General features: G+C 40.8%; 1 protein-coding gene and 1 long non-coding RNA gene across 5 annotated transcripts in view; one reads left to right on the top strand and one right to left on the bottom strand.

Annotated features, from left to right (window-relative positions):
• Nucleotides 1–27,654, bottom strand: part of GABBR2 (gamma-aminobutyric acid type B receptor subunit 2) — a 500,245-nt gene that overhangs the window by 320,561 nt on the left and 152,030 nt on the right. The window lies entirely within an intron of this gene.
• Nucleotides 17,661–23,519, top strand: LOC311432144. Its single transcript, XR_014689847.1, has 4 exons — nucleotides 17,661–17,692; nucleotides 18,337–18,771; nucleotides 19,446–19,712; nucleotides 21,237–23,519. It is a non-coding gene; the product is annotated as an uncharacterized lncRNA (long non-coding RNA).

The following is a 27,654-nucleotide window of genomic DNA, read 5'->3' as shown; positions in this document are numbered from 1 at the left end:
CAGCCCCACAGGGACCATTTGCAAGGAAAAGTATGTTCGACTGAGAAGGTAGAGGCATTTTCTCCAGAGACTGGAAAACAGGCTGAACAGTATGGTAAGCACCAAGAAGAGTGCATAGGGACATTGTTAGAAACATGGTGGGAAGTCTTCTTCTGCTCCATTCTCCAGGACAACACATTTCCTGTGACAACCACTTCTCAGGGAGCATAACAGAATCATACAAATCTGACAGGCCAAATGAATCAAAATGAAGATGAAAATGAAGACATCACCCAAACTACCAGCTTTGGTGACTTACATCTGGAAAAACTGAGCTTTGATAATCATGAAACATGTCTTGTTGGCCAGAATGTGGGAGGACTTTATAGTTGCTACTTCAGTTGCAGTGATTTAAATTCTCATTTAATGGGCTTGGTTCCTGTTAGTGAAAAGTGCTAGTATTATCTTCTGACTGAACGTGGCAAAATATTCAGTCTACACCTCACAACTGCACAGGTGATAGTATAATAACATGCAATAATTACATTCTACTGTCTCAGTTGTTATTAACACTTCCATTCAAAGCTACACATAGTTTTCAGCTGTCACTTTCAGAATTTAGATTGCAATAAAGAACATCTGTGCTAGTAAATGCCTTTTAACTGCAGAAAATTTCTATACCTTTTCTTTTTTGCTAGCTTATTTGCTATCAAATAAATTAAATATCCACTAAAAATGCTTTAATGTCCACGTCATTGTTTTCAGATCTCTCTAGAAATTGTGAAAATAATAATTCCTTCATATTTTTCTGTCCATACGAGACATTAAATTGTGCCAAAACATGTTTTTGTTGTTGTTGTTTCACAGGCAGATGAGCAATTGGAAGCATGTACTAGGTTAACTAGATGAGCATGTACTAGGTTAACAGTTGGATTTGATGATCTTAGAGGTCTTTTTCAACTTAAACAGTTCCATGGTTCTATGAACAATTGCAGTATACCTGCAGATTGATAGTATTTGTACACAGGATGCAATATTCATGTAGTAAAGCCATACAAAATCCACAACTCTATTTAAGTGCATATAAAGCTGTGCTCTTAAACTCTAAGCACAAAGGGTGTCAAGAATAATCAAAATCGTGGAATGATTCCTAGAGTGTGAAACTAAAGAAAACAAAGAGGGACACAAATGAGTTTGCAAAGGGGCTAGGAAAACATAAATTCTATCAGAGACGATGGAGAGAAAGAAATCAAGTGGGGGGAGGAGGAAAGGTAAAGTGAGAAAAGGAAAATAGTTCTCCAGATTCAGCAGAGCAATTAAGGTTAATCCTTTCAGTATATATTTAGAGTCCCAATCCTTCAAATGTGCAAATTTTATTAAACATTAATAAATAAATAAATAAATAATGCCAAACAAAACCCTGTTTCTTATTCTTCTTGTCACATGCTTTTATACTCCCATGAAAATAAATAAATAAATAAATAAATAAAATGATAAATCATACAATACAATCCAGTATCAAATAGCTGAAGTAGAAACTTGGCAAGATGCCAAGTTGGCATTAGTTGGCGTCCTACTGCACTACTTTTTTATTTCTTTTTTTTTTTTTTTTTTTTTTTTCCCCAGGTAATTTTTCAGGTTTTCTAAGTATTTTTAAATTACCTTGAAGGAGGTTGTAGTGAGGTGTGGATGGGGCTCTTCTCCCAGGCAGCAAGTGATTTAGACAAGGGGAAGAATAGGTTTAGATTGGATATTAGAAGAAATTTCTGTACTGAAAGAGTTGTGCAGCATTAGAAGAAGTCACCCAGGGAAGTGGTTGAGTCCCTGGAGGTCTTCAAGAAACTTGAAGAGCTTATGCTTACCATGTAAGCATGGTTTAGTGGTGAATTTGTCAGTGCTAGGTTAAAGGTTAGACTAGATTATCTTAGAGGTCTTTTCCAACATGAATGATTCTATGGTTTTATGGTTTTTTAAATATATCTTTATATAGCATAACCATTCATAATATATAAACAAACAAATAAATAATAAAAATAATAGTATTGTAATTGTGAAACAGTTCTTCAACAAAGAACAAAGAAAACTAAAGAGAGAAGTATCCAGAAGACAGCAGCGCTCTTAACTTTCAGATGCAATGTTGTATTTACCTATGCTCATTTCAGAAGTAAGCACTTTATACCAGGGGCCTACCAATCCCACTCCCGGTTCATGTGTAGCAAACTAATCAAAAAAACTGTTGGAGCCATAACTATATCAGATCATATGTGACTACTGTCACTTATTTCAGCCTTTCTGTAGGAGATAAGTTGTTGCATTAATGTTTTACAGAATTTTAAATGAAAGGCAACTTCTCATCAAACAAAAATGGAGTAAACAAAGCACACTTCACAAAACAATTTGCTTCCTCTTCTATGAAAGACACTCTCATACCATTCAAATTGAGGTTTTCCATTGGAGTTTGTTCATCTCTTCTCTTTCAATTCTATAAAAAGAAAAATCACTGCAGCTGCCTGTTCTTCAAGAGCAAAAACCTGCAGCCTAATCTAAATTCTGTTTTTCTTGCTATATAAGCATTTCCATTTCTTGACTTGCATTTTAAATTCATTTGGCACTAAATATAGATTTAAAAAAGCAACCCAACATGTTTAGTTTTCCACACAATCATGTAAGTGGCTTAACAATGGAGTAAGTAAGACAAAATAATGTTGATATCTAAAAGCTAATTGACATCAAACTAAACTTTACACACTCTTAAGTAATTTGGAAGCTATCTATCTCTTGCTGTCTTTATCTATTTATTTTTATCCATCAACATAAAGGCAATCCCCACTGAAACATCCTAGAGCAATTTTATTTTTTTTCTAAGACAAGCAATTCATGCACGGATTCACTAATGCACTAATATGTAAATACATTAACTTACTAATACCTCCGTGGTGCAGCTTACTTTATATCTAAAGCTCCTGTAATGCACGAAAGTCAAAATCTCTCTTAACAAAAATAATTGTATATATATAAATATATAAATGATATAAATGAGATTTATTTTTTTTTCTTCAGCTGCTCAGCATGATTCAAGTGAGTAAAGATCACAGATTCCTTGCTCCTGGAGCAAAGTCTTTTCTTTTTAGCTATTTTTTTCTTTTTAGCCATTTTTTTCTTCTACTTCTTGAGTAAAGCTGCATGCAAGTAAAGCTGCATACTCTGTTTTTGTTGTCGTTGTTGTTCTGCCTTTGTTAAAGTTCTGCAGAAACATTTGTGCACACCAACAGATTTACTTGCAGCAACAATTTTTCTTCTGGTTGACATTTTTCTCAACTTTTAGGTCAGTAGCTCTTACACAGCACACATCTTGAAGCATTAAGTGCTTATCACTAGTTAGAATCACAAATTCATTTTCTTTTAATTGAAGGTCATATAATGAGGTGGAGACAGTTTTTGTTTTCCCTATGGTTCTTAGGACAGTTCTTGTTCCCTACAGTGCTTAATGCTATCATGCATTATCTTATTTTTCCTCTAAGTTGAATAAAACAAGTTCTTTCTATTGTGTATGGTTTTGGCTAATAATATTTCTTCTTTCTTCTAGGAGACTAATTTTAATATTGTTTTTTCTGTAGGTATGTATCTACTATAGTAGGATGATTGATTCCATTCAGTATAAAAATTTAATTGTGAAGTTACTCCTTTAAGATACGAGTGCAAACACTACCAAAAGGTTTAAAGCCCAAAGACTGTAAAATTAGGGTCCATGAGTTATGCATTTAAAAGAGCTAATGATCTGCATCAACTATGAATGCATCAAATTGCTGAAATCAAAAAGCTCTATTTCTATTTATATCACAAAGTCATTGACAGAATAAAGAGACTAAAAGTAGTGCAACATTCATGAATGATTTAGTAAGAGAAGATGCCGATTGCATCAAGATTCAGATGTTAGTATTTGTCAGCCAAATGGGACAGAAAGCTTCTTATAAATGAACCCTCAAAAACAGATGAAATAGAAAATGGAAGTGCTGTCAATATTTTTTATTCATTACCTACAGATAACACAAATGTCTGGCATATTTTTCTTGTATTTCGCAATATATTTTCTTCTGTTTGCTATATCCTGTCCTGTAAGACATAAAAAGGATACCTCTGACATGAAAGAAAGAACTTCCATCTCACCAAATGTATAGCCTAAACTTCCCCCACCTCCCCATCCCTATTCACTATAAAATTAAATCATTGAAAAATTAAGCCCAAAAGATATACATGTATTATACTCCTTTCCTGTAGGTCTGACAGTGAAACAGCTCCCTGCCATGTACTTCAATAAAAGTGACTGAACCATACAGAAGGTTACTATTTAGTAGCCCCTTTCAAAAATTTTATTTTATTTTATTTTATTTTATTTTTAAGTTTTACATGGTGGATTTCTAAAATCTGTCTTTAGATTCTGTAACCTAGGTCACTTAACTTAAAGTAGGTCTCAGATTTTGAGGGGGCAATTTTTGTTCTGTTTGTATTTATTTCAAAAGTGGACATTAGGATTACAAATTATATTATAAAAGAGATTGTAAAATTAATTACTTGGAACGGTAAATGTCAAAATTAAACTGCTGATGCAAGTATCATGTATGGCAGTATGTACTGACTGAAATTATTTTTATCACACCTGGCTCAATTATGTTCCACTGAGGTACTCTGTCAAAAAATAAGCTGAAATGATCTGGATATAGCAAAATAATTTGGAACTAAAAATACACTAAAATGCAACAAAATCAGTTGCAGAAAGATCTGCAAGTGGAAAAAGGTCGGCATAGCCAACCGAGCAAAAGCAGGTCAAATTGTAGTATCAATGATACTAGGATAAAGTAAATGCCATGCCCAGAGAAATAGAAAGGCAAATGTCTGAAAATTATTGAAGAACTGGGGAATTTCAACAAATTCCTGAGAAAATAAAGCAGCACAATGCATAATGGATAACTTCAGGAACTGGAGATATTGAACAGACCCTAAAAACAGAGAGTATAAAACACTAATGCATGTCTATATTTTCTTTAGGGACAAGTTAAAGCAAGGCAAAAAGATTCCTTTATATCACCACTAAGAAATTCAGCAATAAAATTAGATTTTCTAAGTAATACGATCCACATCAAGATTTTAGAGATCAAAATGGGATGACTTGAAAAGAGTGGTCAGACTTAAGAGAGTTGTTTTGTAAGGAAACACAAAAAAAGTACCTGAAAACACGCAACACAGTACTCTGTAGATCCTTTAGAAAAGTAATTGTAAGATGGAGAAACATGCAAATGCTTTTAAATATACCCAAATAAAATATCAAAATTTTCTAATTAAAGTCCTGCAGCTAATACTGGGCAACAACCTTCAGATTCAGTGAGTGTTACAAATTACTTGAATCTAACAAGACCTATCTGTAGATTCATAAAGTACAGAGGGACTAATAGTTCTATCTTACCATGACAGTTCCCAGTTGTAAATTACCTCCCAGTATAAAAGAACTAGCCAAAGAGAATCACCTATTACTCAAGATGCCTTACTGAATCAACAGCTTGAAGATAAAATTACTTCACTTTCATGAGCTGCATGTTTTAAAATAGAATCAGTTTTGGTCATTGGAGTCATTAAGATGAAGTGCCCAGTGGGTGACCAAAGCAATATTCCTTGTCAGTCTGACTGCATTGTAATTAGCACCTAGACATAGAGTCCACGTTTTTTATCCATATTCATTTGTGTTGCATGCTAATTACATGTAGACAGAAATAGAGCACTTCAAAATAGAATAATTCCACTTGCATCTTTCAACCAAAAAGGTACTAATTTCCAACCTTCCAATCCTTTTCCAGGGTGTCTGAAGTAGCATCCTCTTACCCCCTCCCAAGAAACATGACAGGTCTCCACTTAATACCAGTGGGAACAGTCAGCTGAAAGAACACAATAACTATATGGAGTAATGGAACACAGAGGAAGGATTAAAAAAGATAAGCTTGTTCTGGATCACTGCAAGGTAAGAAAATGTGTAATTCTGTACAAAGTCTTATTTTGAGTTAGCTGAAAAGTCTTATTTTAATTTCCACTTTTCCTTTGCTATACAACAAAAGAATGAAAACAGAAATAGTTTCAAAATGACAGTGAAGTTTCTTTTGTTTATAAAATATTGAAACTACTAATTTTAGTTCATCCATTTTGGCCTCCCTGAAATGATTTTGTCAGTTTTTCTAAAAAATAATAATAATTAATAATAAAAATATCAACAACAAACTCAAGCAAAAACTCTTGTAACATTCCTCCAGTTTCATAAATCATTTAATTTCAACATAATTGCTTGTTCCAATATTATAAGTTTATCTTGTATGCTCTCCAAAAGCTGATGGCCAGTTTGAAATTTCTAAGTGACTCATTCAATGATATTTGGAAGTACCTAGTCAGGAAACAACCCACTTTTATTAATGTGAAATCAGCTACACCATAGAGCCCCTGAGTTGTGGTAAGCAACTAAGTAATGCAGCTATATCACATGAATGTGGATTACCTGGAAATGAAATTTATTTATGACAGAATTGAACCTGAACACAGCAGTTACTTTTGGAAATGGACCTTGGCAGGAGGTCCATAGGTAGAATGCAGCATGCAAGGGAATAAAACAGGCTACAAATGTAAGAAAACAAAACATACCAACCTAAACAAAATGAGTGGGAATTCTGCAAAACTACACTTTCTACTAGAAATCCCAACCTTTTCACAAGTACAAACTAAAACCAAAGATTCGAACAAAAACAAACAAACAAACAAAAAAAAACCCTCATGCTCAAAATATAGAACCAACATCTTGGTTTCTTCAATGCAAAATTATGAAATTAGTATGTTTTTAAAGAGTAGTCTCTGATATGGTAAATAAACAGAGCAGCAGATATCATAGCTCACTCAGTTCAGCAACAGGAAACTTTTGGTATGATTTTATGTTACAAAGAATAAAACTGTGTAGCTTGTATTTAAAAGACATACCATTCCAATGGAATTAACAGAACAGAAAATACCATGTTTGATCCAAAACTAAGACGTGTAATACAGATATATATTTCAAAACAAATGAAAACAAGTGTGTGAAATCTATCTATCTGTACTGAGAATACATCATACATAGGATACTGTAGAAAATTCAGGTTTTGGGTGCATGTGATGCCTGATCTTTGTCAATATGGGTCTACAAAGTAGGTGTTCTGCCTGTATATGAAACAGCTTTCATTTGACTGGAACTTTCAAGTACTGTTTTAAAATAAATATTACCAACTGGATGCACAAGCTATAGAGAATGCCCAGCTCCTTGCAAACCCATTTTAAAATGAACAACATGCAATAAGAGGTTATGTAGTGTTTTATTGCCTCCCATGCAATCTCCACATTTTCCTCAAATACAAAATCTGAAACAGTTTTCAGTGACATTCCCATATTAATTGCGACACTCATGGAGCAGATATTTTGACTAGAAGCTGAAAAGCTAAAAAATAAGTCTTGAAAAGGTCGTGCAGATGGAAGGTGAATTTATATCACAGAAAAATCTCCAAATGTTGATATAATTAAGCATTCCTAATGAGTTAGAAATCCAGGCTAGCTGTACATGCTATTTTAGTTTCTCTAGCCTTCTTCTGTGGTCGATGGAGAGACTCTTCTTGAAGGCAATGCCTAACTCAGGGGCTGATCTTGTTCTCTAGAGGACAGTCTCTTGCTCTCTCTTTCTGCACTGGCTACAGCCAGAAATAAGGAAGATTAATAACTAGCAGTGTCCCTTTGTTAATAACCCCATTCCACTTTAAACTGTGGAAGGACTGGCAACAACTATTACTTTGAAGAATTAAATATTGTCCCAAGTATGAAGCTTTACTGAAATGTTTCAAGTTTAACAAAGAACCCAGGATATCAGTTAATGTAACCTGGTTGGTTACATTACAACCTGGTTGGAAGGCTTCTGTCCAGCTCATTAACCAGTGACATGTTTTGTTAAGCAGTGACTAAAGCACAGTGAAACTATTTTCTCACTTTATGTCTGACAAATATTCATCATTTGAATTTTATTGAAGGCATAACAAACTAACCAGTGGAAATCACTTCACAGGAATTCTAGCACAAAAGTCTATTCAGACTTTATTTTTTCAGAAGTACTCCTAAGTATGAAATAGTATGCTAGTAAGAAATTACTGTTCCAGACATCCCTCAATGACACCTTTTGAAAATGAAATTAAGAAGGTGTGGGAAAATTAATTTTAAATGATTCGCACACCATTCTTTTTGTTTGTTTTATATATATAGCATCTCTGAAGAATTCCAGTGGAAACAATTTTTCAGAACCACTTATTCTGAAATTTATGCAGGTAAAGTGAGAGACGATGCGTTTATGTCAACACCTAACTAGCTTCTTGACCCAAAACAGAATTAAACCTAAAGGAGATTAGTTACAAACTGGCCTGAGCAAATGAGAGGCAACATCAGACATCAAATAAAGTGTCTGGCAACTCTCCAAAACACCAGTCTGTGCTGAGGCTGTGTATCTTCACCATCTCTGAACTTCTGTCTTGCTGGGCAAAGAAAGAATATCCAAGTAAAACACACACAATAAACTGAATTTCTGTTTTGGTGTCCTGCTGTTGGCAGTACATCTTGCAAACAAACCATTTGTGCTATCTCCTTCACTGAGGGAGAAATTAGAAGAGAATATAGAGAATAGAGTCAAATTTAGAAATTCATCTCAGAAGTTCAAGACCTTATCTCTATTCTGAGGATGAGGAGCGATGTAAAGACTACATCATATTCAGCTAGAAACCTCTGGAAGACTAGTTTATGCCCTTGTCCTGGCTAGCATTGAAAATTTATTCATCACTGGGTTGGGGAAGGTGGGGAACTGAAATCAGGTTATCAACATGCTGTCTGATAAAGGTGGTGATATTAACCTCTGATCTGTGGCAGTGCAACTGGTGTCTGAAACACACTGCTTAGATCCTGGTCCTGTCAGCATTTTTTTCTGAGGAGGAGAGGTATATCTGTACATATGTGCATATATATATATATATACATATATGTGTACTTCACCAGTACTTCAGTAATAACTTTGTCTTAGAGCTTTAAAAACAAAGCAAAACCAACCAAAACCACATAAAGCATAAACAGTACAGCTGCAAACAATTCAGAACTATATGAAGCTTGATCAGGAAGGCCAGAAGGAAGAATAGCATATATTCTTGACATAAAAATCACCTTCTTACTGTATCAGTCACACTGAGTGAACCACAGAACAGTCATTTTAATGATTTTTTTTTTTTAACCTTTCTAAGAACTCTGATCTGTTGATTGAGAGGAGCAAATATTCCATTGAGAGAAAATCGGTTTTATCATCATATCCTTTTGTGCACTTCACATCTTTCTCTACAAGCTGTTACACAAAAACTTCCACTGTGTTTTGATCAAAGTATTCCCTGCAGTTCCCACTTGGAAGATGTCCATGATAGCTGTCTACAAACATACCAGCACTGTGACTCTGTTCTCTTTCCAAGGCTGGGGAGAGAGAGGGCAATGTAGGACCAAGGATGCAACTTCTTGACACATGGGGAAGATAACTGTAGGTATGGATGTATGTAGGTATGGAGTAGTGAACACCCACAAACCAGATCAGCAGGGCTAGCTACTGTGTTTAGCTCCCAGCATAACTTAGCTAGTTACAGATATTTGTTCACATCCCAAATCTAAAAGGCTGAATGTGTGAAATTCTCTCATTTCTTCTCTTTAATTTTATCTGAGCATACAGCAAATGTCCTTACCCTCTAAAGGCAGAAAAGAGAGACATCATCACCAGCATGGACATTATGGACCCAATTATATGTTGCACTGCTATTCATGGCAGAACCTGGGAGCTGTTTGATGTTCTTTTGTCTTCCTCAGCTGGCAGAGAATAAGTCTGAGACGTGAATTCTTCCACTCTCAGTTAATCAAATTGGGTTGTTCACTCTTTTTAAGTGCTGGCATTAACTGTTCAACGATACATTTTTGGAAAGGAGTTGGAGAAGTGGAGCTTAAGCAAAGGAGGATCAGCTGGGAGTTCTCAAAAACAATGAAACACAGAAAAAAAAAAAAGTAAATGAGAAACAGGATGAACTGGAAAGAAAATTCTAGGAATGCCAGGAAGAAAATAAAAAGCCAAAAAAAATGGTTCTAAAATTGACTGATTTTCCAGCTCTTTGCGACATGTGGACTCACAAAGAGATTTCCTATATATACCAGTAGTACACTTAGATATTATTTATTTCATACACTTAAGAAGGGAAGAGAAGGTGGACAGTTCAGGGTCTGCCTGCAAAAGTAGAAGTTGGCCTTCCCCTTGAGATGTGTTCAGTCTTAAGGTCTCATGCAGAAGGGCATTTTAATTTTAGTTAAATGCAAAACAAGTTATTAATATGTCTTCAGTGCTCTGGGCATCAAATCAAGCGTCATGTTCTTTCTGAACAAAAATACCTTCTTGCCTGGAACCTGAAAGAGCAGAGAAGACATAATACACACTTGGCCTTCACGGAAAAGTTATAATAAGTGCATAATAAAGAATATTCAATAATCCATGATGAGATGATGGATAGCATACAGGAGAAAGTAGAAAACTTATTACAATCTATGTATTATTAGTATTATTACATTATTATCATTATTATTAGTAGTAGTAGCACTAAAAGGGGAGTGGTGGATTTGTAGCATCTGTTGAAAAATCTTGCATACCGGACCATGTAATTTGTACAACAATAACAGGATTTTATAATGTTTGCTAGTGAATTCATTTTTAGCAGGGCTGACAGCACTAGTCAGAGAACAATCACCACTGCCTAATAACACAGGCAAGAGTTCATTAAGCAATAAGAAGAAACTGAGAAAGTATTTTAAGGTAACGGAGTAGCAAGCATCTTTCAGATGTATTAAATTATCCTTGAGGAAAGCTGTGGAGTTGCAGACAATGTTCAGTTCTAACACACTGAGGTACTGAATGATAGACACATAAAAAGATTTATTTTTTTTTATGACTCTGAAATTAAAGGTGTTTTGGCAAGCAAACCCTAACTAAGTATTATAGAGAAACAAGGACAAATGAAACTTCCTTCACTTCACATTCAGTTAAAAATATTCTTTACTTCAAAGTTTTGATGATTATTAAAATGAATGACAGCAAATGCAGGGCTCATCTTGTTTGTAAAGAATGAAGTGGTGATTGTCAAAGGAGTATCTTCTGGTACCTTTGATATCAGAAGTGGAAACCTTCCACTGCAAGTACTAAACTATGTCACTGCAAACAAATTGTGCATTTGAATTATAGTGACATAACCTATCCCCAGAAAGGACAGCTGAGTAAAAATGAAAAATGTACTTTATTAAGATAAAAAATGGATTACCGTTAGAAACAGAGAAAACTCATGATTGATATTAGCATTTTCATACATGGAAAATGGTTAAAATCTTTCTAAATTTTTAGAGTTAGACAAAAGCCATCACAACTAACTGATTATAAAACACCTTTATAGTAATGTCAATCAATACAAACAAATTGAAATAACTTTATTAACACTTTTCCTCTCTCCCAAAAAGGAGCATACATTAAACTGGGCATGTAGAGAGACCTAATTTTCCTGAGAACTGTTTAAATATTCTTACAGTAAGAGCCATAGTGCATGTATCAGATTTTTCCTTCTGGAGCCAGAAAAATGGAAACTATTCAAAAATTCTTACCCATACACATCAATAAATATATCCTTACCCTAATTTGTCCCTTAAACTTCAAGAGTCACCCAGCTAAATCCCTAATTACAAACAGTGAGAATATTTCTGGTAAAATAACTGAAAATAGAACAGATTCCCGTAAGCCAATATTAAAGCGGCAAAGTGGAAAAAAAAATACCACATGCAGTCTTCCTTGTCACTTTCTCAGAGAAGATTCAAATGTCATAACATGTAAATTGCTTCTCCAGTCACAACAACAGACACATATTAATAATCCACATGCCTCCTTTATCCTAGTCTGCAAAAAAAATCAATGAAGCAAAAAAACCACAAACAAATACCTTATTTAAACAAATGCTGCCCTTCTCTCAAAAAAAAGAAAAATATAATGTGAAAAAAAAAAAGAAAGACAACTTAAGAAAGATAAAGTTGTTTACTTTAAATGTGCAAGAAACTGACAAAGCTTGTTTATCAGAAACTGATTCTACAAAATAGATTTAGATCTATCTACAGTGTCAAAATAAATATGGTAATTTGTGTTTGTTTTTAAGCATATATTTATTATTTACAAGGGCACTGGATTCTGCATGGGGGAAAACATTCTAACTTCATTTAATTGAGTAAATATTAGTTTAGAAACTTAGTGGAAAGAAATTATATCACTTTCAGTAGATTTTCTGTCAGTATTAAAACTATTTTTCTGGTTATATTAAATATATCACTAAAGAAAATAAATAAAATAAAAATAAAATAAAGAAAATAAAATATAAAAGTAATCTATATCATTGATCTGCTTGAGTACCCAAGCAGTCAGTAGGAAGGTAATATTACTTTTCAGAGTTGATTTTATTTGCAGTAAAGGTATATATCAAAACACAACTTACAAAAAAGCACTTGAAAGCCTTTGAAAGTATATCCATTATCTTTTCTAGTGCTTCCCTAGTGAATTACTTCTCCCCTTTTAGACTTTTTGCTTCCTAACAAAGCTTGTCTTCACTGTAAAAACAGCCATAATACCTGACTAACCCTCCTGTCATAGGTACTACAGTTGTTTTAACAGTAGATGTTGAAAACTGACAGAAAAAATGAGAGATTTTTAAATCTTCCTCCTATAGAGTGAATAATTCACTGTTTCTCTCTTTATGTTACTTAACAGTTCAGATAGCTTTCTTCTTGATTATAACCATTAGAAAGTAATGCAGAGAATAATTATTGTAACTTGGGTTTTAAAAGCCCTTAGGTATGTCAACAGAGATCCCAAGCAGCAATGCAACCTCTTTGTAGTCACAAGAGTTGTGAAAGAAAAGAATTGGGAACAGACAAGCATACAGAAAAATGCCTTTCTTATTTCAGACTTTCACCTCTATCTGTCAGCTGCATGGTGGCAAACATTCCCTACATGCTTAACAAGGAGGATGAGTATGATGTGAGGACCAAAGTCCCCATACCCAGCTCCTCATTTAAGGTAGACAAGAGAAACTTGTTTAACACTTCCTGCAACAACTTCCAACAACTTGTGGTTTACCTGGAATATACCACGTGGAAGACTTCCAGTAAGAGCACAGCTCCCACAACACTTAGGAGACTGCAGTTACCATTCACAAACAAAGATGATGTTTCCCCACACACACATTTGAATTTTTCTAGTTGAACATTGAATTCCATCATATTTAGTCTGCTAAGTCAGAAAGGTCAGTAAGATTATCAATCAACTCCCTGTGGACAAATAAAATTCTCTAAATGAATATAATATTCCAGTCCTCAAAACATTCTTCCTACAGTTTCTGAAACATAAGAACAAGCAATCCAGTAATTCCAGTAGTGCTGGAAAAGTAAATCATATAATTTTCTGGCATTTACTTTATTTTCTTGCATTTACTTTATTAAAAACACAGAATCATGTGTTCAGTTCACCTACCAAGACCACTCAATTCACAATTCTGAATCTTAACAAGTCTTTATACTTGATATAAAAAATATATAAAGTTAAAATTGGTTTTATAAAATTTACTCTGAAGTAGTAAACTTTCTACACAACTATATTTTGTGTCAGGAAAATATCCTTCATCTCATGTTAAAGAAGAACTTCTAGACCCCATATATTTGGTGAATTTCTAGGGAGATCACACTTGCAAAACTACAATAATCTGAATGGAAAAGGCAGTGACATCAAGAGCTACAGAAAGGCTTGAAAAGATTTGAAAAGATAAAAATGAAGATTATGAAGAAGATCAAAAGCATAAATTTGTCAAGAATGTACTATTAACATGATCTTCAGTATGAAAAATGTACATTTTCTTAAAAAAAAAAAAAAAAAAAAAAAAATCACAAGCATTTCCTTTCACAATTCATCTTCTTCACGGAACGATACACCAGAACTCCTTCTTTCATTAAAAATTACATCCCAGAATGTTGGACTATAGTTCAGCAGGTACCTAATTCCTCTCCTTCTCATAATCACACACTAAAACCAACAGGCAATAAGGAAGCTAAATAACAATGAAGAGACTAAATTTGTAGTGTAAATTGATGTGGATATTCTGCATGTATTTGCTGAAACAGCTCTGAATGGTGTCTTTTCTCTTCTTGACTCTCTCCATTTTTATTAGACTGATTTACTAATTTCACTGTTCGGCCAGAACATAGGCTGGGCAGAACCTCTTGAGTCAGGATCCAGTCCCTTGCAAGTCTATCTACTTTTACAAAGAGACTGGTGAGAAACCTTCTCAGTTTAAACTTAAACATACCAAAAAGCTGCATAAACTAAAAGATAAGGTTTTATCTTCCTGATCCATGTAAAGAAAGCAATCAGCCATTCCTGTTCGCAGCTGAGTCTTACTCCGAAGATTTATCCATTGAGTGCTTCTCATTAGATTACAATGAATGGTTCAAAAGATGGGATCAAACACTAGTGCTAGATTTGCAGGGAGAACTGGAAGAGATGGGAACAAGGGCCAGTAACTTCAGCTACACAACCTAGACTATCAGTTCCAAAGAGATTCTTACAGTGCACTTTGCACCGTAGACCTGAAGCAACATTATCACCAAAGCAGTAGTATAGACTTGTTGAAATTATGGAGAAAAAATGCTGTAATAGGCTTCAAGCTTACTCTCTTCTCCAGCACACTGAAAAAAGCAGGTTCAGACTGAGGTTCTGTGATGATACTAGTCAAAGCCTAAGATATGTGGCCATACTGCTTAGAAAGCTTGTAAAAGTAATTGTTGAAAATATTAAACCAACATAAAATTTGTTGATTATTTTCAGCTATGAGTCATAGTTTGTGTCTTTGGAAGGGGCAGAAGTGAAGAAAAAGAAGCGTATTCCTCAGCAATAAAATAAATTGATATTTCCATGGAATTTAATGGCTGCTACTGCAAAATACAGACATTGCTGTCAGAGAATTTGATGCCATTGTGCTGCAAAACACAAATGAATTCAGGTACATTTCAAACAATTTGTATGAAAAACTTCAATTCATGATCTGCTTAAAAGACAGTCAAACCATATGTGCACTGTGATCAATTTATTTATGAGAAAACATTATCATTCAAAACAAAATATTTCGTAGTCTAAGAGCTGGATCATCATTTCATGTAAAAACAAAACAGAGCACACACACCCCCTAATACACTCATGCAGAACTGTGTAAAATCAGCATGCATTCTCCATCTTCTATTTCTGTGATATTCCAAGTAGATTCAAACCAAAAGAAGAGGGAACTGGTCCCTATAACTGGTCCCTATTATCATATAGAAAACTGATTCAAAAATGATAAGCATTGCAATTTTTGAGATATTCTTTGTTTTGAACTACTACTACTATCAAAAAAAAATATCTGAAACAGCGCTTTCAAAATAAAAGAAACAAAAAAAAAGAACAAAAATGTTTTGTTCTCACATAGAAACAATCAAGCACTGTGTAAAAGAAATACATTAATGGTAAAAATACTAATAATATAAAAGGGACAAAGATGATAAATGAAAATACTAACTTAGTTTTAGTGACAGGAATTTTGAGAAGAATATAGGAGAAACAGAGGAAGAGAAGAGAGATGGGAGTTTGCTGATAATTAACTGAAACAATTCACAATTGAACATAGAGAGTACAAAGGAAGAGGAGAAAGAGGTCATGGAATTAGAACAGTTGAATTGTGTGGTGTTTTCAGTAACCATATTTGATCAAATATATTGCTTATCTGACCACTGCTGTTACCTAACGAGTTGAAAATTTTGCTTGAAATAAGTTCACCATAGGTCAACAGCAACTGAAATATATGATCATGCTAAAAGAAACAATCAAACCAAACAAACAATCCACCAAACATATTATCAGTAGAACTGAAACACAGTTATGTTCCTAACAACGACTCTCTGTATTCAATAATTTTGAATTAAAATCTGCATGCACTTATTGAATACTACTGGGATCACTTACATGCCTAAAAGTTATGTAGTTAAGCATGTAGTTAATTTCTTTGCTGAATCAAGACCTTATGTAACAAGTTTATTTTTATCAGATGTATATCAAAGACGATAATATTAGAGATGTTCTTGAATTTGAAAGCTGCACATGTGACTTTACTGACAGCCTGGCTTCCCCGATTTAAAAATTTCCAGACTTCAAGGTTTATTTATGGAAAAAATCACAAAGACAGGCATATCCTTTGTTTGATTAAAAGGAATGAATTAGGTAATAGAATAATACTTGTTTAAATTTTGTGACACAATACACTGCGCTAGAATAAGAGATTCATTTTTCTTTTAACTATTAATTTGCATTGCTTGAACACTGGCTTATCTGAGAGAGGCAATATTTTGTAATGGCTAGAGAAATGGGAGACAAATGGCAAGTGAATAGAAATGAGTTCTATTTCCTGATCTTTAGTGTCTTTTTGTATAATTTTCAATAAATGCAAACACCATGCCAATAAAATTACTCATTACCACAAGCAAAGAAAAAAACACTGAGATAAATTTTAGATGTCACCATTTACCAAAATGTGTCTGACAAATGATCTGTTATGAAATTGAGATTTAGTAACCAGCAATATAGCACAAGTAGTTCAAATCCTAGACCCATTTATAATCCTTTTTTTGTTTGTTTCATGTCAACACAGCTAGCAATTTAGACTACCAGCTCAATAGTACACTGTTTCACATGTGACATGCTTAAATGTGGAGCTGATGTCTGGTTTGGGCCTACTGGCCTAGGGAAATGAAGATTAGCTGTTCAGACCATTTGTTTGCAGTGGCGTTCTCTGAATCTAAAAGACAGGAACTTCCAACAAACTCCAAGGCAAGTGCCCAGCCAGGCTGAGCAGGGAGCCCTCCGTGAAAGAAAGGCTGAATCACCATGTAACCTCACTTGCAGTATTCACAGAATTAAAGAAAAATTCAGGGTGGAAGGAACCTCTGCAGATCATCTAAGTTCAGCTCCCTGCTCTAAGCAGAGCCTTCTATTGTAGGTAGCTCAGGGCCATGTACAGTCAAATTTGAACATCATTGAGGATTCTAAAACCTCTCTGGGAACCTGTTCCAGTGTCTGATCAGTCCGACATTAAACTAATATATATACATATGTATGTTTATATTTATATTTAATTAGAATTTCTCTTGTTGCAATACCTCAGGCTGAAGAGCCTGGCTCCACCTTTTCTACAATTCCCGTTAGGTACTTGCTTTTCTAATGCTATCATTTGTGTGTGCTTGTGCCTTTTATCTAGTCGCAGCTGCAATAAGAACAACTTTCTGAGATACAACTGTTAAAAAAAAAAAAAAAAAAAAACCCTGTTGCATATGTTTGAAAATGATGTTATCTGAGAGGTAACAAAAACGAAAGCTATAGCAGGCCTTCATTTGAACTTCTGGCCATGGTCTGGTGAAAAAAAAAAAAAAAAAAGCTCTTTCCCCTCCCCCCTTTCCTGCAAGCTCAGTATAACTATACTATATATAGAGAATGAAAAAGGTACCTCTCCTTTCCTTTTTATTCCCCCAAAATTGGAAAGTGTTGAAAACTGTTGTTTTAAATTCTGGTTTATTTTTATTTTCAAAGTATTTTGAAAATATATGTAGATTTTACTGAACTGGAAAGAAAAGTCTCTGTTTGTAAGTACCTCTGTATTAAAAGAATTTTCAGTGATAATTTTTCAGTGGTAACCATGACAGACAAAGGCACAAAGACGAATGACTGGTGACTGAGGCTAGGCAAAGTCTGACAGAAAATATTTTAAGAGTGAGTGCAATGAATCAATAGAACACCTCACTTAAGGGTATGCTGGATTCTCTGAAGAACATTTTAAATCAAAATTGGATGTCTTTTATAAAGATATGATCTAGCATACCCATAAATTACTAGGTTGTACAATAATGCATACTAGATTCAAAATAATAATAATAATAATAAAAGACCTGTGTATTAATGGGATGTCAAACTAAATGTCATAGTTGCTTCTTCTGGACTGAAGATCTTGAACTGTGCAAATAAATTATTTTCAACCTCTACAAAACAGTAGTTTCAGTAAAACCTTGTAAGGTCCAGAGTAAGAATGTAAGAGGCCTCACTTGGAACAAGCTCTATGCTAATTCCACCCATATTATCTCATGTTCCAGCACTGTGAATATTAGAGTCTCTGACTTCAAGATGACTCTTTGGGCTTCCACGGATGCAGAAACAAAAACCAGAGAACACCAACAACTGTTCAAAAGCAAAATTTACCAAGCACAGACGTCAGCAGAAGACATCACATTTCCTTCTCAGTAGTTTGATGCTCTTGGATCAGTAGATCCTGGGACAGAACTGCACAACTGCAGTTCTGACAGGGTATGTGAACATCAGTGAGCAGTGCAGAGAAAGAAGAGACAATCTGCCAAGCAAGACTGTTGGTACTTAGGACCCAGTGTCCACAACATCATATAGATTAGCTCTATATCTGTGGATAAGCACCAATTTCTGGTGGAGGAAAATTTAGTTGTGTTCCTGCAGCACACATTCCTCTCAATTCTTCTCTGAGGCATCTAGGTCATACACTCCAAAACCTCTCCACAGTAAGAACCAAAGCATGGTAATTCAGAAAAAAATATTTTATTTCAAAATGGCACTCCAAATCAGAACTGCCATGTAGTTATTTATATATTTTTATTTTTTTTTTTTAATGTTCATTTTTCACTTAGTTTATCCTTCGTGCTTCCGTGGTGGGCAGAACAGACGTGTCACCCTGCCCAGAGATGGGGGGCAGCCTTTTCCTCTCCCAGCCACACACCTAGGCAGTGATGGGACCCAACTGGGGCACGCTTCTGGCCTCTCCCCCTCGGCGGGGAGCTCTCAGAGCCCTGCAGGGCAGGCAGCACAGCCCCAGACGGACCCCAGCATGCTCCCACAGCCTGCTGGCACGGCCCCACAGCCCTGCCCAAACACCAGGGCAACTTTTCCACCTCCCAGCCCGGGCCTGGGCTCCGCATCACCTGCTGCCCCCCCAACCCCGGTACTACCCTGCCCATGTCACAGCAGGAAGGGGGTGCCCCATGTCACAGAGGGGCAGGGACGGCCTTGCCCCAGAACGCTGGCCCCAGCGGCAGTTGGGCGGTTGGGCAGCCCTGCCATGGCTGCCCGTGCTGACGGGGAGGCTGCTCGGCTGCCTGCTCCTCTCCTGCCGCTCCAGCCTCCGCTCTGGACGCAAACTGAACCACAGGAACTCAGCTCCACTCTCCTCTCTCCTCAGGCCCTCACCTCAAACAGCTCTCAGCGCCCTAAGGGACACGGACGGTAGTGTCCTGTAGGACACACTCCCAGCCGCTCCTTTCCACAGCTGTGCCGGATTATTGTACACAACCTACAGGACAGGTAAGATGACCCCAACCCACACCCACCACGGTCTCAGAGAAAGCAGGAAGGTGACACACTCGGGCCAGGATGGCAGTGACCACTCCATCAGGACTACAGGACACGGATGGATGTGGTGAGATGCTAGAGACTCCTGGGCAGAGAGGTAGGGGCTGCCCATGGTAACAGGGATGCTGCTCTGTTTGGTGCTTCTTTTCTTTCAGCCACAATCATACAGCAATGGGACGAGACTACTGCACACTCCTGGCCTCCTTGCACTCGACCACTCAGCTGGAAGGAAGAGCTGCCAACACACTACAGGACAGGTAAGACTGCCCCAACCCACACCCACCAAGGTTTCACAGAAAGCAGGAAGGTGACACACTCGGGCCAGGACGGCAGTGATCACTCCATCAGGACTACAGGACACGGATGGACCTGGTGAGTTGCGAGAGACTCTTGGGCAGCGAGGTAGGGGCTGCCCATGGTCACAGGGGGTGCTGCTCCTTTAGGTGCTTCTACTCTTTCAGATAGAAACACACAGCAATGGGACCACACCAAGGCACACTCCTGGCCTCACTGCCCTCAATCACTCAGCTGGAAGGAAGAGCTGCCAACGCAACTACAGGACAGGTAAGATTACCCCAACCCACACCCAACATGGTTTCACAGAAAGCAGGAAGGTGACACACTCGGGCCAGGATGGCAGTGATCACTCCATCAGGACTACAGGACACGGATGGATGTGGTGAGATGCTAGAGACTCTTGGGCACAGAGGTAGGGGCTGCCATGGTAACAGGGATGCTGCTCTGTTTGGTGCTTCTTCTCTTTCAGCCAGAAACACACAGTGATGGGACCAGACCACATCGCACTCCTGTCCACTCACTGCCTTCAATCACTCAGCTGGAAGGAAGAGCTGCCAACGCAACTACAGGACAGGTAAGATCGCCCCAACCCACACCCCCCATGGTTTTACAGCCAGTAGCCAGGTGACACACTCAGGCCAGGATGGCAGTGACCTCTCCATCAGGACTACAGGACATGGACAGCCTCGGTGAGACACTAGAGACTCTTGGGGACAGAGGCAGGGTCTGCCTGTGGTCACAGGGGGATGCTGCTCCTTTTGGTGCTCCTTCTCTTTCAGCCACAATCACACAGCAAAGGGACGAGACTACAGCACACTCCTGGCCTCCTTGCCCTCAACCTCTCAGCTGGAAGGAAGAGCTGCCAACGCACGACAGGACAGGTAAGATCGCCCCAACCCAAACCCCCCATGGTTTTACAGCGAGCAGCCAGGTGACACACTCCGGCCAGGACAGCATTGACCTCAGGACACCAGGACACGGATGGACGTGGTGAGATGCGAGAGACTCTTGGGCAGAGAGGTAAGGGCTGCCCATGGTCACAGGGGGATGCTGTTCCTTTTGATGCTCCTTCTCTTACACATAGAAACACAAAGCAATGGGACCATACCAAGGCACACTTCTGGTCTCACTGCCCTCGACCAATCAGCTGGAAGGAAGAGCTGCCAACGCACTACAGGACAGGTAAGATCGCCCCGACCCACACCCAACATGGTTTCATGGGAAGAGCCAGGTGACACATTCAAGCCAGGACGGCAGCGACCACTCCATCAGGACTACAGGACACAGATGGATGTGGTGAGATGCTAGAGACTCCTGGGCACAGAGGTAGGGACTGCCCATGGTAACAGGGATGCTGCTCTGTTTGGTGCTTCTTCTCTTTCAGCCAGAAACACACAGTGATGGGACCAGACCACATCGCACTCCTGTCCACTCACTGCCCTCAATCACTCAGCTGGAAGGAAGAGCTGCCCACGCACGACAGGACAGGTAAGATCGCCCCAACCCACACCCACCAAGGTTTCACAGCAATAGGAAGGTGACACACTCGAGCCAGGACAGCAGTGACCTCAGGACACAGATGGACGTGGTGAGATGCAAAAGACTCTTGGGCAGAGAGGTAAGGACTGTCCATGGTCACAGGGGGATGCTGCTCCTTTCGGGACTTCTTCTCTTTCAGATAGAAACTCACAGCAATGGGACAACACCAAGGCACACTCCTGGCCTCACTGCATTCAATCACTCAGCTGGAAGGAAGAGCTGCCAACGCAACTACAGGACAGGTAAGATGACCCCAACCCACACCCAACATGGTTTTACAGCCAGCAGCCAGGTGACACACTCAGGCCAGGACGGCAGTGACCTCAGGACAACAGGACACGGATGCACGTGGTGAGATGCGAGAGACTCTTGGGCACAGAGGTAAGGGCTGTCCATGGTCACAGGGCGTGCTGCTCTGTTGGCTGCTTCTCCTCTTTCAGATGGAAACACAGAGCGATGGGAGCAGTCCACATCACATTCCTGTCCACTCACCCCTTGAGAACTCAGCTGGAAGGAAGAACTGCCACAGCTGTACAAAACAGATAAGCTCTCCTCAGCCCATTCCCCGCCACCGTCTCACAGCATGCCTGAAGACGAGATGGTTGGGCTCTGATGGGCATCTCCTGGCCGTCAGGGGGACGGGAGATGGACGGCCTTGGAGTGAGGCTGGGAGAGCCTCACGCAGGGATGCAGGGGCTGACTCTGGCAACAGCCTGGGGCTACTCTTCTTGATCATTTTCCTCTCTGCCCAGCAGATACCCCTGAGCACACCAAGGTCTGCCACTGGCCTTTCCTTCCTCTGCCTAATCCCTCCGCGGCCACTGACCTGAAGGCTGCTGCAGCTTTCTACAACCACAGCCACCAGAGGAGCAGGAAGCACACAAGGACCCCGTCTCTACTCGCCTATGGTCCTACAAGCACACCAACAGGCCCCGCGGCTATGGACAAAGAGAGCTCGGCACGCCTCCGCACCACCCCACCCCATGTCTCTGTCAAACGTTGCCCAAATAAATGTTCTCATTCGCAACCTCATCGGCTGCTTTTTCCTGCCCTTCTTGGGGAAACTCTGGGGGGCTCTGCCTTTTGCAGAAGGAGCAAGTGCACCAGCCTTCTTCACGTGCTGGCATCAACAGAATTGCAAAGCAGGTTAAGTGTCCTAATCTAAGACCAGATTCTGCAGGCGTTTCAGATAAGCCTTTAATGATAAACACTTAGGCGACTCTGGAGGAGAGGAGTCTACTGTGTTCTTCATTTATTCCTGCAGATGGAATACAGCATTATAGTTCAGTTGCTGAATCTAAACACATTTTGCCATTAGTTCTTCTGATGCACCAGCTTCATCTACAGTTACATGAGGTCAAATACTTTTAACACTAAGTTACTCCAGCATGACTTTTGTTGTTGTCATTCATTAAGTGCAGGCATAAGCAATCACTTTTTTTTCTTGTTTTCTTTTTTTTTTTTTTTTTTTTTTTTTTTTTTTTTTTCTTTAAGCAGAGATTAACACCTCTTTCAAATTAAGTCTGAAACAGGCAGCTCTGACCACTGCCCCTGCTACTGACAAGTCAAAAAGGAAAACTCCCACTTCTGGCAAGACACAGGAAAAAGACCAGAAATCCTAGAACAGGAAATTACTCACGCAAGCAGGAGTAATCAGAAGCTGGTAAAGACAGTATCACATCTTAACAGCAGGACCAGAGATAGCCATTGAAACCACAATCTATTTGAGCAGCAGCAGAAGTCTGCATAAACGACTAGAGTCACTTGCAAAGAACTAGTAATGACATAGTGTCGTGCTTTAACCCAGCCGGCAGCTAAACACCACACAGTCGTTCACTCGCCCTCCCCGCTCCCACTCTGGGATGGGGGAGAGAAATGGGAAAGTGAAGCCCGTGAGTTGAGATAAAGACAGTTTATTAAGACAGGAAAATAATAATAACAACAATAATAATAATAAAAAATAATAAAAACAATAATGATGATAATAGTACTCCTACTAATAATGTGTACAAACAAGTGATGCACAATGCAATCGCTCACCACTCACTGACCGATGCCCAGCCTAACCCCAAGCAGTCCGGCCCCCTCCACTGTCTAGCCACCCCTATATATTGTTTAGCATGACGTCAGATGTGATGGAGTACACCTTTGGGCAGTTTGGGTCACCTGTCCTGGGTCTGTCCCCTCCCAGCTCTTGATGCACCCCCAGCCTGCCCGTTGGCAGGACAGAGCAAGAAGCTGAGATGTCCTTGCCTTGGTGTAAGCACTGCTCTGCAATAATGAAAATATCGGGGTGTTATCAGCACTCTTCTCATCCTAAGCCAAAACAGAGCATTCTACCAGCTACTAGGAAGAAAATTAACTCTGTCCTAACTGAAACCTGGACAGTAGGGAAAGGAGGAGAAAATACAGGGCGCTCTGTGTACAAATGCCTTCTCTTCCTTATGGGGAGGCAGCAGGCCATCCAGGCTGCGTTCCCCCATCCCCAGGACAACTGCCTGCTTTGGTCTAACCTGGCTCTCTGCAAGAACACGGGCTGAAGTTCCCAACAGCCTGATGTGCTCATGCAGCAACATGGAAGCTGCTCCGCAAGCTCCGTGCATTTACTTATGGTCAAACAAAACCAAATGCCACTTTGTCCGTATAAGCGACCAACAAAGGTCACTGATGTCTGTCGCTGGGGTTCGGGCCCCACTGCATGACGTCAGGCGGAATTCTGACCCCAAATTGGACTGATTTCGGTCACACCAAGACTGATCTTAACGATGGCCTTCAGACTTTCCTTCAGGAGTATCTTTTCTGTTAAGGGAAGTGTCCCTGCAAATGACGTATACAATTGACACCACTTCAGCTGCTTTCATTTGGAGTAGAGTTTGGGGATTTCTTAGCTTTTCCTTAACTTCACCCTTTAGCTGAAACAAAGTTCATTTCAATGAACACTTTCCACCTTTGCTGAGCAGCTGCTCTTGCAATTGCTGCTACAGCTGCTTGATTCCCCTCCCCAGAATCACAACCCGTGCCTTTGGGCTTTTCAGTGTTCATTTTTCACTTAGTTCATCCTTCGTGCTTCCGTGGTGGGCAGAACAGACGTGTCACCCTGCCCAGAGATGGGGGGCAGCCTTTTCCTCTCCCAGCCACACACCTAGGCAGTGATGGGACCCAACTGGGGCACGCTTCTGGCCTCTCCCCCTCGGCGGGGAGCTCTCAGAGCCCTGCAGGGCAGGCAGCACAGCCCCAGACGGACCCCAGCATGCTCCCACAGCCTGCTGGCACGGCCCCACAGCCCTGCCCAAACACCAGGGCAACTTTTCCACCTCCCAGACCGGGCCTGGGCTCCGCATCACCTGCTGCCCCCCCAACCCCGGTACTACCCTGCCCATGTCACAGCAGGAAGGGGGTGCCCCATGTCACAGAGGGGCAGGGACGGCCTTGCCCCAGAACGCTGGCCCCAGCGGCAGTTGGGCGGTTGGGCAGCCCTGCCATGGCTGCCCGTGCTGACGGGGAGGCTGCTCGGCTGCCTGCTCCTCTCCTGCCGCTCCAGCCTCCGCTCTGGACGCAAACTGAACCACAGGAACTCAGCTCCACTCTCCTCTCTCCTCAGGCCCTCACCTCAAACAGCTCTCAGCGCCCTAAGGGACACGGACTGAACTAAACCACCACATACTCCCAGCCGCTCCTTTCCACCACTGTGCAGGATAATTGTACACAACCTACAGGACAGGTAAGATGACCCCAACCCACACCCACCACGGTCTCAGAGAAAGCAGGAAGGTGACACACTCGGGCCAGGATGGCAGTGACCACTCCATCAGGACTACAGGACACGGATAGATGTGGTGAGATGCTAGAGACTCCTGGGCGCAGAGGTAGGCACTGCCCATGGTAACAGGGATGCTGCTCTGTTTGGTGCTTCTTTTCTTTCAGCCACAATCATACAGCAATGGGACGAGACTACTGCACACTCCTGGCCTCCTTGCACTCGACCACTCAGCTGGAAGGAAGAGCTGCCAACACACTACAGGACAGGTAAGACTGCCCCAACCCACACCCACCAAGGTTTCACAGAAAGCAGGAAGGTGACACACTCGGGCCAGGACGGCAGTGATCACTCCATCAGGACTACAGGACACGGATGGACCTGGTGAGTTGCGAGAGACTCTTGGGAAGCGAGGTAGGGGCTGCCCATGGTCACAGGGGGTGCTGCTCCTTTAGGTGCTTCTACTCTTTCAGATAGAAACACACAGCAATGGGACCACACCAAGGCACACTCCTGGCCTCACTGCCCTCAAGCACTCAGCTGGAAGGAAGAGCTGCCAACGCAACTACAGGACAGGTAAGATTACCCCAACCCACACCCAACATGGTTTCACAGAAAGCTGGAAGGTGACACACTCGGGCCAGGATGGCAGTGACCACTCCATCAGGACTACAGGACACGGATGGACGTGGTGAGATGCTAGAGACTCTTGGGCAGAGAGGTAGGGGCTGCCCATGGTAACAGGGATGCTGCTCTGTTTGGTGCTTCTTCTCTTTCAGCCAGAAACACACAGTGATGGGACCAGACCACATCGCACTCCTGTCCACTCGCTCCTTGAGAACTCAGCTGGAAGGAAGAGCTGCCAACGCAACTACAGGACAGGTAAGATCGCCCCAACCCACACCCCCCATGGTTTTACAGCCAGTAGCCAGGTGACACACTCGGGCCAGGATGGCAGTGACCTCTCCATCAGGACTACAGGACATGGACAGCCTCGGTGAGACACTAGAGACTCTTGGGGACAGAGGCAGGGTCTGCCTGTGGTCACAGGGGGATGCTGCTCCTTTTGGTGCTCCTTCTCTTTCAGCCACAATCACACAGCAAAGGGACGAGACTACAGCACACTCCTGGCCTCCTTGCCCTCAACCTCTCAGCTGGAAGGAAGAGCTGCCCACGCACGACAGGACAGGTAAGATCGCCCCAACCCACACCCACCAAGGTTTCACAGCAATAGGAAGGTGACACACTCGAGCCAGGACAGCAGTGACCTCAGGACACAGATGGACGTGGTGAGATGCAAAAGACTCTTGGGCAGAGAGGTAAGGACTGTCCATGGTCACAGGGGGATGCTGCTCCTTTTGGTGCTCCTTCTCTTTCAGCCACAATCACACAGCAAAGGGACGAGACTACAGCACACTCCTGGCCTCCTTGCCCTCAACCTCTCAGCTGGAAGGAAGAGCTGCCAACGCACGACAGGACAGGTAAGATCGCCCCAACCCAAACCCCCCATGGTTTTACAGCGAGCAGCCAGGTGACACACTCCGGCCAGGACAGCATTGACCTCAGGACACCAGGACACGGATGGACGTGGTGAGATGCGAGAGACTCTTGGGCAGAGAGGTAAGGGCTGCCCATGGTCACAGGGGGATGCTGTTCCTTTTGATGCTCCTTCTCTTACACATAGAAACACAAAGCAATGGGACCATACCAAGGCACACTTCTGGTCTCACTGCCCTCGACCAATCAGCTGGAAGGAAGAGCTGCCAACGCACTACAGGACAGGTAAGATCGCCCCGACCCACACCCAACATGGTTTCATGGGAAGAGCCAGGTGACACATTCAAGCCAGGACGGCAGCAACCACTCCATCAGGACTACAGGACACAGATGGATGTGGTGAGATGCTAGAGACTCCTGGGCACAGAGGTAGGGACTGCCCATGGTAACAGGGATGCTGCTCTGTTTGGTGCTTCTTCTCTTTCAGCCAGAAACACACAGTGATGGGACCAGACCACATCGCACTCCTGTCCACTCACTGCCCTCAATCACTCAGCTGGAAGGAAGAGCTGCCCACGCACGACAGGACAGGTAAGATCGCCCCAACCCACACCCACCAAGGTTTCACAGCAATAGGAAGGTGACACACTCGAGCCAGGACAGCAGTGACCTCAGGACACAGATGGACGTGGTGAGATGCAAAAGACTCTTGGGCAGAGAGGTAAGGACTGTCCATGGTCACAGGGGGATGCTGCTCCTTTCGGGACTTCTTCTCTTTCAGATAGAAACTCACAGCAATGGGACAACACCAAGGCACACTCCTGGCCTCACTGCATTCAATCACTCAGCTGGAAGGAAGAGCTGCCAACGCAACTACAGGACAGGTAAGATGACCCCAACCCACACCCAACATGGTTTTACAGCCAGCAGCCAGGTGACACACTCAGGC

The sequence above is a fragment of the Aythya ferina genome, assembly GCF_964211825.1.
Source record: "Aythya ferina genome assembly, chromosome: 2".
Classification (NCBI taxonomy): Eukaryota; Metazoa; Chordata; class Aves; order Anseriformes; family Anatidae; genus Aythya; species Aythya ferina.
This window is presented reverse-complemented; position numbering and strand designations above follow the sequence as displayed.